Raw genomic sequence first — 11,671 nt, 5'->3', positions numbered from 1 at the left:
ATGCAAATGTTGCTAGACAACACAGGAGTTAAAAGCTTTTCTACTCTCCTCCATTGGGAGTAAAATTTCCATGCAATATATAAAAGCTTCCTCCCAAAATCATGCCAATGGTGAAAACAAAAATTCCCCACAACAACAAAATAAAAAAAACAGAATTTTTAAGATAAAATTGTAACCCAGAGAATTCAGTGTATTATCTTTAAGATACTTTCACTTCTGTTCTTTTAGGTTTAGTCTGTCGGCGTTTACCAACGGGAATGGCCATATAATTTCCGTCCTTATAAAATAAAAATAAAACACCGTCAAAACTATTACTGTGTTTGGTTCATTTAATTTGATTGAACGAAATATATTTCTTGTCTGTCTTTTTTTTTTTTTGCTGTACCATGTAAGAATGTGGACAAGTTTCTTATTCTTTTTTATTTTCTGTTGAAGTTTTTTGTATGTTAAAATCTCTCTTGAGCTCTTGTATCCTTGGTACTTAGAAGAAAAAAAAAGGATATCAATTGGATTTTTGAAATGTACCGTGTCAAAGCTGTTTCAACGATTTCTTGCTACAACGGAAATTAGTCTTCGATTAAGTTTTTTTTGGTGTGTTAAATTTTTTTTTTTTTGCAAAAAAAATTCTTTTGATATTCATTTCTATTTGCTTAAAAAAAGAAGAAGAGGAAATTATGTGAAATTTGAAGATTTGGGATAAAAAAGTTTAATTAGATTTCAAGAGCAGAAGTTGTTCGAATTTACAGCGAATTCAAGTGAGTTTTGTGAGTTGTTCAAATAGAAATTATATGTACCAATTCTGACAAAGTTAATATTTATTCATAAAATAAACATCAATTTGTCGAAAATAAATACAAAATAAAAAGTGTTTAATTAAACGCCGCGGCGCCCCATTTAACATATATTTCAAAATCAACAAAAGTGAATTATTGAATATTTAAAATTCAACGTTTTGCAGTAAATTACACGCAACAATACAAATAGAGCAAAAAGGAAATAAATGCAAATGTTCTACTACATTGGATTGAGCTGTTTTTTTAAATGGTAATTTTTGAGTTTAAAATATTTCATTTTTTTAAATATTTCATAAAGTCAAAAGTCAAGTAGCTATACTCGAATAAAAGATTTTATTGTTAATTTTAATGAAGAACGTTTAAGTGGATTACATCCATTTTGAGATTACGATATGAAGATGACGTCTAAAGGCTTTTAAAGCAATATGGGAGGCATGAGACTATTGTTATTTATAAAATACAAAGAGATGCAGAGATAATGCTGATAACCATTGTGTATATGCTTTTAGAATACAATATTAACCCATTGTTAAGGTACTGGTTTCTTTTTGTGTTTTCTTGGTTTTGGGTTGGGTGTTTTCAACCTTCATTTGGATGATTTAATACAATAAGCAATAGGGTAAATGCATAAGTTTGAATGTACTTAAGTTTGTTTGTGATGAGATATGAAATATTTTTGAGTGTAGGCAAATGATTTAGTTTAAATTCAAGTAGGTACTATTTAGTAGAAGGCGGATGAGTAATGAAATTGTTTTAATCAAACATTCTCTATGATTTCAATTTTTTAACAGGATAGTGTTAAATTGCATTTACATGGCAGAAAATATATCTTTTGTTCAAGTTTTAGACATTTAGGGAAATTGGAACTGTTGATCAAACCTTTAATTTTTGTAATGTTTACACGAACACCTGTTATTTTTATTGACACTTATTGATTTATGAAAATTGGTACCTAGCACAATGTTAAAAGTTGCTCATCTTTTGACAGTTTTGACCACCATTTTTTCCGTCGGATTCTGTGTTTTTCAAGTTTTCGTACATGTCACATTTGAACTTCGTTCGTTTGACAAAATTTAGTGCAATACTGATAAATGACTGAATTTTGTTTGTAAACAAATTTTATTTTAATTAAAAACTACAAGAAAGCATGCTTGCAAGGAAAGATAAAATTCTTAGTAGGTATTAAAATATCCACAAAATTGATGAGGTTGGGATTGTTTAAAAGTCAAACGCCTCATAAAATAATCCACTTGTAATTTCAGTTACGTTTTGTTGACGTTAAGAAACCAATTTGCTTGGTAAATTTTGGCCTGCTCTATGCAGAAAGTATTATTTACGTGCCGAAAAGGGTGTGGAGGATTGAATTTAACTGCCTAAACAGGTAACGGATTTTTTTTTAATTTGGAACAGATGATTTTTACTTTTATTTTGTATATCCCATACAAAGTTTTCGAGGTTCTAAATGGAATTTTCTTAAAAACGACTCTAAAGAGTTTGATTAAACTTTACACTTAAGCATTTTCAATTATATTTCATCTTAAATTAAAAAAAAAAACTCACAAAACGAAAAAAGTTAATTTTTTGTATTTTTTTTCCGCTCAATCCGTATGTTAGCAATGTTCGTTTTCAACAAAGATTGTTCTTATAATCTGAAAGTTATCTTTGATTTGGCAGAGTTAATACTTGCGATCCATATAAGCTAAAACCCTAAAATAAGTTATGGTTTAAAAATTTGACTTACCCCAAGTTTTTTTTTTTCAGTATTGATGCTCATTGTCTATTAGTACCTAAATACAATATTTCAAACAATTTTACTACAAAAATCGAATAATTTGATGTTAAAACGCAACCGATTGTCTAATAATAAGGTCTTTACATATGTTTTAAGACTTTCAGCGTGTAGAGTACATCTTTCACTAATAAGACAAAACATCATAAAATTAGTAATATTTGAAAAGAATTTAGTATACCATACGTACTAATAAAAGTAAAAAAAATAATTAAAAATAAAATGCACTACTGGGTCGCACGAACTTGCTCTTAGAGTTCAAGTTGCTTAAATTTTTAAGAGTTTTTATATAGAAATTTGGGAAATGTAGGTACCTACCTATATATAAAAAAAAATAAATAATCATTTTAATAAAAAAAACAAAACCGACTTCTATGGATCAAAACTGGGTTTTATGGTTTATTTCATAGTTTTTATAGCCCAAACTGACACTGCTAGCACCAGCTTTTCAATTCCAAAAATCAAAATTGGTTCATTCGTTCCAAAGTAATGAGGTAACAAACATAAAAAAAAATTAAAATAATACAAAAAAAATACAGACGAATTGAATACCTTCTCCTTTTGGCTTTTTGGACCAATTACAGATTTTACTGCCTCTTCGAAAAAAACACCCTTTCACCTAATTTTTTTTTATAAAAACTCTCTATTCTAGCTTTCTATCCCAAATTAAACGTTTTCACCAAATTTCACTAGAGTGATCCATCATATTTGTTTTTACTAAAAAAAACACTCTTTTAACCGTGAAATTTGTATAGCCACTTTAGATTCTTGTTTCTTATCTTAAAATGTAACATAATTCCTGAATTTCAATAGGGTACCACTAGTACTACTCTAGTATTGCACACTTTTCCAAATATACCCATATTTTCTCTACACCTAAAAAAAAACACCCTTTCACATGAAAAAAATTTATAGATTTCTTTTATTCGTAATCCCCATGAGAAAGAGAGCATATTTATTGAATTTCGTGAGGGTACCTTTTATACCATTGATTTTATTGGACTTATCGCGGATTTTCCCTATTTTCCCAAAAAACACCCTTTAACCTAAAATATTTGTATAGACTTTTTGGGTTCTTGGTTTTTGTTATAAATGAAACATTTTTACCAACTTTCATTGGTGTAACAATTTTTTCCCAATTTTTGTGGTAGGAATTTCGAATTTCATCATTTCTTCTCAAGATCGTTTTTTACACTTTATAGATTCTTAATTCTTATACCAACCAAAACTTTTTCACCAAGTTTTAAAAATTTAATACAATTTAAGTTAGCTGTTATGATACCTTTCTCACAAACAAGATAACCTATCAAAAAACACCCTTTCACCAAAAATAATTTTATGAACTTTATGAATCCTTTGTTCCTGGTTTATCTAAAAGCTTCATCCCGAATTTCATCAGTTTAGCATGTTTTTCACATGGATTTTTGTTATATTTTACCTGTTGAAGTCAAAAAACAAGCAAACTTGTTTTTAATCTGCAATAACTTTTCTTAGAGCAATCGTATTGACTTTATTTTTATGTCTTTAGGTTCAGCATCAAAAAATACCTTGAAAACATGTGTCATATGATGATATTCGACTAACAATTTTTTCAGTATATTTTTGACCTTTACCCCCTCCCTCTTGTCCGCGAAAAAACACCCTTCCACCCAACTATTTTTGTATAGACTTTTTTGTCCTTGGTTCTTATCCCAAAAGCAAACTTTTTGCCAAGTGTCATGATTGTAACAATTTTTTGTTTTATATCTTGATTTTATGTACTATTTTACCTGTACTATAACTTTTATTTGTGCATATAATAATTGTTGACTGATAGCAACTCTGACTCCAGATGACTTATGTCTTATTTTGTTTTTTTAAACAATGTCAGTTTATGACACAAATTTTATATATTCTTTCAGTTCTTTCCAGAACTGATTTCTATTTTGAGAAAAAAGATGCCCTAAGGTTCCTAACATAACATTCCAAAACCTCTACGATTTCAGTATATAACAAATGTGAATGCGGATTGTAAGAAATAAATATTTCAACAAGTTTCAAATGAAACTATTTTTAGAATACAAAATTCTCTTTTTAACTTGACAAGGACATTTTTTCTAACTTTATTTGACTTGAAAACTCTTTCCAGTTTAGAATCGTATGACAAGAGATAATCTTTATGTAAGGAAAAACAACGTCTTTACACTTTTGATGTTTTCTTGTTCATGTTATTTGGTTGTATTTGCATCTATTTTGGTCTTTGCATCTTTTTCTTTAAACAAATTTAGATACATCAATTTATCTTTCCACAAGCAGATTTCTTTAATGGAAAAAAGAGGTTGTCTGTTAAGCCGGTTTACGGACGATGATTTTACGTGATAACGTCGTCAGAAAACAGGTTGTGTGCTTTTAAAAAGAGCCAATTGAAGTGTTAATTTATTTCAAACAATCATAATTTACAAGAAAAAGCTGAAAAAATTACCCTTTTTCTTTTCTCATTATCTTAATTTTTTTATTTTAAAAAAATTATACCATTAAAAAGCCAAATATTTCTTCTAAATAATAAAACCATTTTTAAATTTTTACAATGCGCAAAAAGTATTAAAATAATTTATTAAAAACAATCATTTCTTATGAAAAAAGTGAAAAAATCATTTCCATCACCCAAAAATGCATTTTTTTGATATAACAACCTATAATAAATTTTATACCACCTGAAAGCTTCATTGCTTCAGCTCAAAATATATATATCGATCATGTCTATTAGGCATCTACAAAAAGAGCTAGAATTTTTTGAACTCGATCAATTTTCATCAAAAAAAATCAAAAAAACATATAATTTTATGTTCTCACGCTATTGAATCAATTTTTTTTAAGACAACCTATAAAAAATTTTATATCATGTAAAAGCTTATTATTTCACCTTTTATATGAAGCTTCAATAATATTTCTACAATGTCTATAAAAAAATCACGAATTTTTTAAAGCCAACAATGTTGAAATTTCAAACTGAGACTACATTACTTCCCACATGGGTGGCTGGTCATGATCAACAGATCTCAACAGGTGTTTTGAGGTATTTCGCAAGTTTTTTTAATTATTTAACATTGTGTAGCTTGTAGTGAATGTACAGTTATGTGTGATATACCAAATGAAAGGTAACATCATCAGGATGCTCAATAAAGTTAAATCAAATTTGTATTTGCTCTGGATCAAAAGATATAATCTGTTAAAAAATAGAACTTTATTTTGACCGTTATCTCAAAATTTTGTTTACGAAATTGATTGAAATTTTGCATTAATATAGTCCTGTCAATTATCTATATAAATTTCATTTATTTATCTGTTGAAGAAAAAAAGATAAACATAAAAAAACAGTTAAAAACGGTAAAAAAACTTGTTTTTCCTGTTATTCGGTCAAAAATCATTTTAAAATGCCAATTTTTTTGCACATGTATGCGCACAGTAGACTACATGGTCTATAAGTTATAGATTTTTTGAACGCTATGAAAAATTGAAAAAAAAAATACCACAAAATAAGTAGGTGTTTTTCAAAAATTCATATTTCGAAACGCAGAGACTTAAAAAAAATCCGTATAAGACCCCTAATTTTTTTTTATTATAATTTGAATGAAGTTTTTAAAATTGTCAAAAAAAATGTCCCCTTCCTATAATCACTTATTCGTCAAAGGTCTACTTCATATTTTAGTTTTATAAAACCATTAATAACTTGGTTTTGAATTTTTTTAGAATTTTTTTTTCAATACCATTGTCAGTCTTGTAATTAATTTATCTATCGATTAAAAAAAAAATCCAACTCTTAACATTGTCGTGCTTAGAAAATAGCCATTTTTGTTTTACCTTTATTTACCCTATTAAAAGACGGATTTTTTAAAATCCTTCAAATGCATTCAACTTTAGGTTATTGTCTTTCAAATGAGCTATAGAAGATTTTTGTATCTCTTACAGTTTAACCCTCTGTCGGCAAACGGGTGCGAATTTGGCAGGACAAAAATTAAAAGTGGTCACAGAAAAGTGTCTTTATAAGGGTGAAAATGAATTTTTTTGGAATTGTGAATACAGTATTCGGATTCCTCGGAAAATTTTACATCAATATCATATATGATTGTCCATAAAATAGTGAGACCGAAAAAAGTTCTAGCGCCATGAAAAAGTATAAACCAAATTCGCAAAAAAGAGGTGTGCCTACAGAGGGTTAATTGAAATTTTTGCGGCACTGTATAAGTGCGAGAGTGGAACGTTAGAAAATGGCGTCACTTTTTTGTGGTGGCTGCCATGGTTCATCGATTTATAAGACGTTATCACGTCAAAAACATGATGTTTTAATCTAAAATTAATTGTAAGTTAGTATAATTCCACCGGGTCTTATGTTTAGCGAATTAGAACTTCCTCTGGCGAAAAACAAACAAAGCTTACAAGAAACAAGAGTATAATTCCCAAGATTGAGTTCATATTGCCTCAAAATTCCGAATTCGACAGAAAACTGTGGAGAATAGTGAAGAATTATAAATCACAAGGGTTCGTTTTATTTCAGTATAAAAATAGCAAAGCGTAGCGAAAGTAGTCGATTTCCAATTCCAATTCCAAAATCAAGATATTAGATTTTATCAAAGACGTTTTTCCTCACTGTGTCATCGCGATTCCCATGTCTCTAAAAAATCATCTCCTTACCCAATAAATGTCAAAAACTTTCCCCATAATTTGTCATCAAGAGTTCACACTCTCTTCTCAGACACTTCGTGGATTTGAATACAAATTTTCGATTTTTTATCAAATTTTCGTTTCGAATAATGAATTTTTGCACCCAGATCCATCAAGTTCATATGATTGACATAAATATAAACTTATATATAAAAAAATAATCTATCTATCTAACAAATCCACATACATTATAAAAAAAAAAAAACATAATTCAATGGGGTGCTATTGAATATTTTGCTACAAAAATATACATGTGGCAGGTTTATTATGATTTTTCAATAATAAATCAACGAAAGTGAGGGAACATTTCTGACATTGACATACTCTTGACGCGCTTACAAATACAATAAACATTATTATAATGCACGTGGATCTGTATTTTTTTTCCGACAGCTTCATAATGCGAGAAATGTTTTCACAAAAAAAAGTAGCTATTTTTCACTTATTTTTTGTGGTAAATCGTAAATGAGAAAAAAAAATATAAAAAAAGGATATTTGTTGTATATGTTGTTCAGGGACATGCACTGTTGCCTTTTTTTGTTATAAACAACAAAATCAAATAAGCCACACCCTTGTAATTGAAATAATACCCGATACTTATCTCTTCAGTAAGGTAAAAAAAATTCTAGCCAGGATAATTAAGGTAGGGTACAAAAAAAAATATAGGCAAACAACCACACACACACAAACTCGCATTGAGGAAAGAGTTAACAGAAATAAAAAAAAAAAACTCTGTTGGTTTTTTTTTTTCTACTTCCCCAAACAGTTGTAGGAACGTAATATGAACAACTTTTTATTTTTTAAGTTTGTTTGTTTGTTCTTAAATGCAAGGACTTTTTTTTTTTGTTAAAAGAGAAACCTCATTCAACAAAAAAAAAAATAGAAAAATTAATTTGAAAGGATTCGTGTTTTTTGTTTGAGTTTGTGTTTGTGTGTTTATTCTAAGGTTTCAGAAGCAAATATCCATTTCTATGAGTAGAAAACTACCTAGAGAAAACAACTTTTTTAAAACATCGTTTACATGAGAGCATAAATTCAAAGGACTTTTTCAACAGAAGTCGAAATTAAGTTAGAATAGAAAAAAAAAACCCAAACCAAAGACTATCGTGTGAATTTTCCTACTATGCTATATCGTTTAACACAAAAGGATTGCAAAGTTTTCTGAAGCAAAAATAAAAAAAAAATTAAAGTTTTATTTATTTTTCATTTGAATGCAAATATTTTTTGAAGTTTTTTTAAAAAAGGTAAAGGCAATCAAAAGGGAATTCAGTGAAACAAATAGCAATCAAGAGTGGTTCAGAATTTTGGTGCAGAGTATTTTTTTTTTTCGGGAGGTAGCTAATGAAGTTTTTATATTTCTATATGCGACCTTAGATGATAAATATGGTTATATGGAAGTTAATTTAAAGTTAGAAATAAATTATCTCATACAAAAGTGTTAACGTGTATATTTTTAATTGGCAAAAGTTTAAGTGGAGTATTATTTACAGTCCAAATACAATGCACGAGTGGTTCGCACGTATTTGTTCTTGGGGAATAGTTGCTCTAATCTTTTTATGAACAAATTTAAAAAATAATTATTATAATTTGATTTTTTAGTGAATTTTATAAAAAGCAAAAAATAATATAAAAATTAGTTGGTATAACTCTTTCAACACTATTTAAAATGATTTTGACCAAAGTCACATAGAGAAGAGATAGAGAAGAGATAGAGAAGAGATAGAGAAGAGATAGAGAAGAGATAGAGAAGAGATAGAGAAGAGATAGAGAAGGGATAGAGAAGAGATAGAGAAGAGATAGAGAAGAGATAGAGAAGAGATAGAGAAGAGATAGAGAAGAGATAGAGAAGAGATAGAGAAGAGATAGAGAAGAGATAGAGAAGAGATAGACTGAGATAAAGAACTACTTTTTAAGCATTCTCCTTCATCGTCATGTCATGTCTGATTGTTATCTCGAGTTCGATTTGCATTTTTCAAATCCTTTAATTGCACTATAGTAACTTTTTCGCAGTTTTTCAAAAGTGCAAACAGTCAAACAGTTTTAATTAAGGTCTTATCCTAATATTTTCAAAAATATCTATGTACATACATTTTCACTAAACTTTATCAAAATTGAATTTTATTCGACAAACATACTTTTTTAGTATTTTTAAATTATTATGTAATAGCCTATCCCAGAACTACCTAGGTATATTGTAATCAGCTTTTTTTTCAATACAAATTAATCTACTTATTTTTAAACACTTTTGGCGAGAAAATAATAACTCAAAAACCATGGGAGCTACAAATGTTTAGTTTGCGCAACAACCTAGCATTTCTTTAGCTACAATTAATGAGATTAATTTTTCTTGTCTTGTTTCTCTAGATATAAGAGAAATCGTTAGAACCGCTATTCTTTTATATTCTTTCATAAAAAAATATTTTTTTGAACAAAAAAGTTTTAACAAAATCGGTACCTATCCAATTTTTTTTTTTTTTTTGTAAAGAACTCAAAAAAGTTACTCCAAAAACCCCTCAGGAGAATCTCCAAAAAAACTAAACACCAAGTTTTGTAGTTACTCGTCAAGGTTAAGAATTAAAATACTAAATATTGTTTTAAAACTACGAATACGCGGAATAGTTGATTTTTTTTTTTTATAAAATTTTATTTTTTGTTTTAAACTCAATTAAAATTACAATTTATGTAATTTATGTTGAAAAAATATAGTAACTATTGAGTTCAACAAAAAAAAAAGAGAAAAAACTTAAGCTTTTATTAGGCATAAAAAAAATTTGGCACATGCATTTTATTTATATCATCATCAAATTTTCCAATCAAATGTGAGAAATTATTGCTTTTCCATAAAATCATTGAACCATTGAGTAATAAAATTCGAAAGTTAAGACAAAAAAAAAAAATTGATTTGAAATTGATCCTGTATAGTTTAGCTTAATAGTCATTAAAATTTCCAATAAAATCCCACCTCTATCAAAAGTACCTAATTCTTTTTTTTTTTTCATCTTAATTGCTCAATAAATTCATATTAATTGACAGACAAAGATAATAAAAAAAACTCAGCACAAAAAGTTTCAAATTACCCAACCGAATGCTTTTGATTTGAAATTCATTTCAAAAACAAAACCAAAAAAAAAAAAAAAGAATTCATAAATAGAAACAAAATACTCCCACAATCACACAATGTAACTCAATTTTCCACATAGCCAAACACAATCGGCTTATATTTATAGGGTATAACAAGCATGTTACTTTTTTGGTTCAACTATATCACTGGGAATGGAAACTGGGAACATATAAAATCCAATATTTTCCTCTTTTCATATCAAATAAATTTATAAAAGATTTTGTTGTACACAATTTCCTCCCTACTTTACCCCATCTCTCTCTGCCTCAATCACGCAATCTACTCTCTATCTAAACTCATAATAACTTTTATTTGATTTCAACCTGCTTCTGTTCTTTCGTCCTTCCTCATTTACTACCTCTCTTTCCCTGTGTTATTGTTATTGCGATGATGTAATTAATATTTACCGTGAACTCTAATCCGCTCATAAATTGGACAAACGTACTCGTACTTACCTTGTATCAGAAGCTAATTAATTTTGATTAAAATGCCTTCACCTCCTGACAAACATTTCCCAACAACCGACCTTAATCTAAACCTTTTGTACGTACCCAGTGCCAGTTTATACGTAAAACACTTGTCCTTTTGTGTAATTTTGTGCCAGGGCTGTCGACTTGGCAAAAAAATCAAATAAAATACTTCAACTTTTTTTTTTTCTTTTTTTTTTATTTTTATTTTCCAATACAAAAAGAATTATCAAAATTGGTTCACACAGTCGAAAGTTATGAGGCAACAAACATAAAAAAAAATTCTCCGTTTTGGAAGTCGGTAAATAAATAGAAAAAAAAAAATCCCGTGGTAAAAGTGAAACTTAAAAAAATCATTTTTTATATATAAAAAAAATTAATTTAAAGGTGATGGAGTTAAGTTACATTTTTTCGATTTTTTTTTTTCAAGCAAAATGATTTTTTTAAGGTTTAACTTCTACCACGTTTGAATTGCACACATGATTTTTCTTTTATGACAACTTATAATAAATTTTATATTATTTAAAAGCTTATTGTTTTAGTTCAAAATATTTGTATCGACCACGTCGAAAATCCAGTTAATTTTCATAAAAAAAAGCAAAAAAAAAATTAATCTATTTTCTCTTTTAACACCATTAAATCCATTTTTTTATATGACAACCAATAATAAATTTTATATCATCTGAAAGCTAATTATTTTACCTTTTAAATGACCCTTCAATTATATTTCTACGATGCCTACAAAAAAAAAGTAAGAATTTTTTAAGGCCAACCATGTCGAAATTTCAAGCTGAGATTA

General features: G+C 28.0%; 1 protein-coding gene across 1 annotated transcript in view; it reads left to right on the top strand.

Moving 5' to 3' along the window:
• Positions 1–633: 633 nt before the first annotated feature.
• Positions 634–11,671, top strand: part of LOC129917713 (somatostatin receptor type 5-like) — a 58,976-nt gene continuing 47,938 nt past the window's right edge. Inside the window, exon 1 of the mRNA XM_055997782.1 lies at positions 634–1,044. The gene's annotated coding sequence lies outside the window, so the exon portion shown is untranslated. The remainder of the gene's footprint in view (positions 1,045–11,671) is intronic.

This window comes from Episyrphus balteatus, chromosome 4 (genome assembly GCF_945859705.1).
Source record: "Episyrphus balteatus chromosome 4, idEpiBalt1.1, whole genome shotgun sequence".
NCBI classification, from domain to species: Eukaryota; Metazoa; Arthropoda; class Insecta; order Diptera; family Syrphidae; genus Episyrphus; species Episyrphus balteatus.
This window is presented reverse-complemented; position numbering and strand designations above follow the sequence as displayed.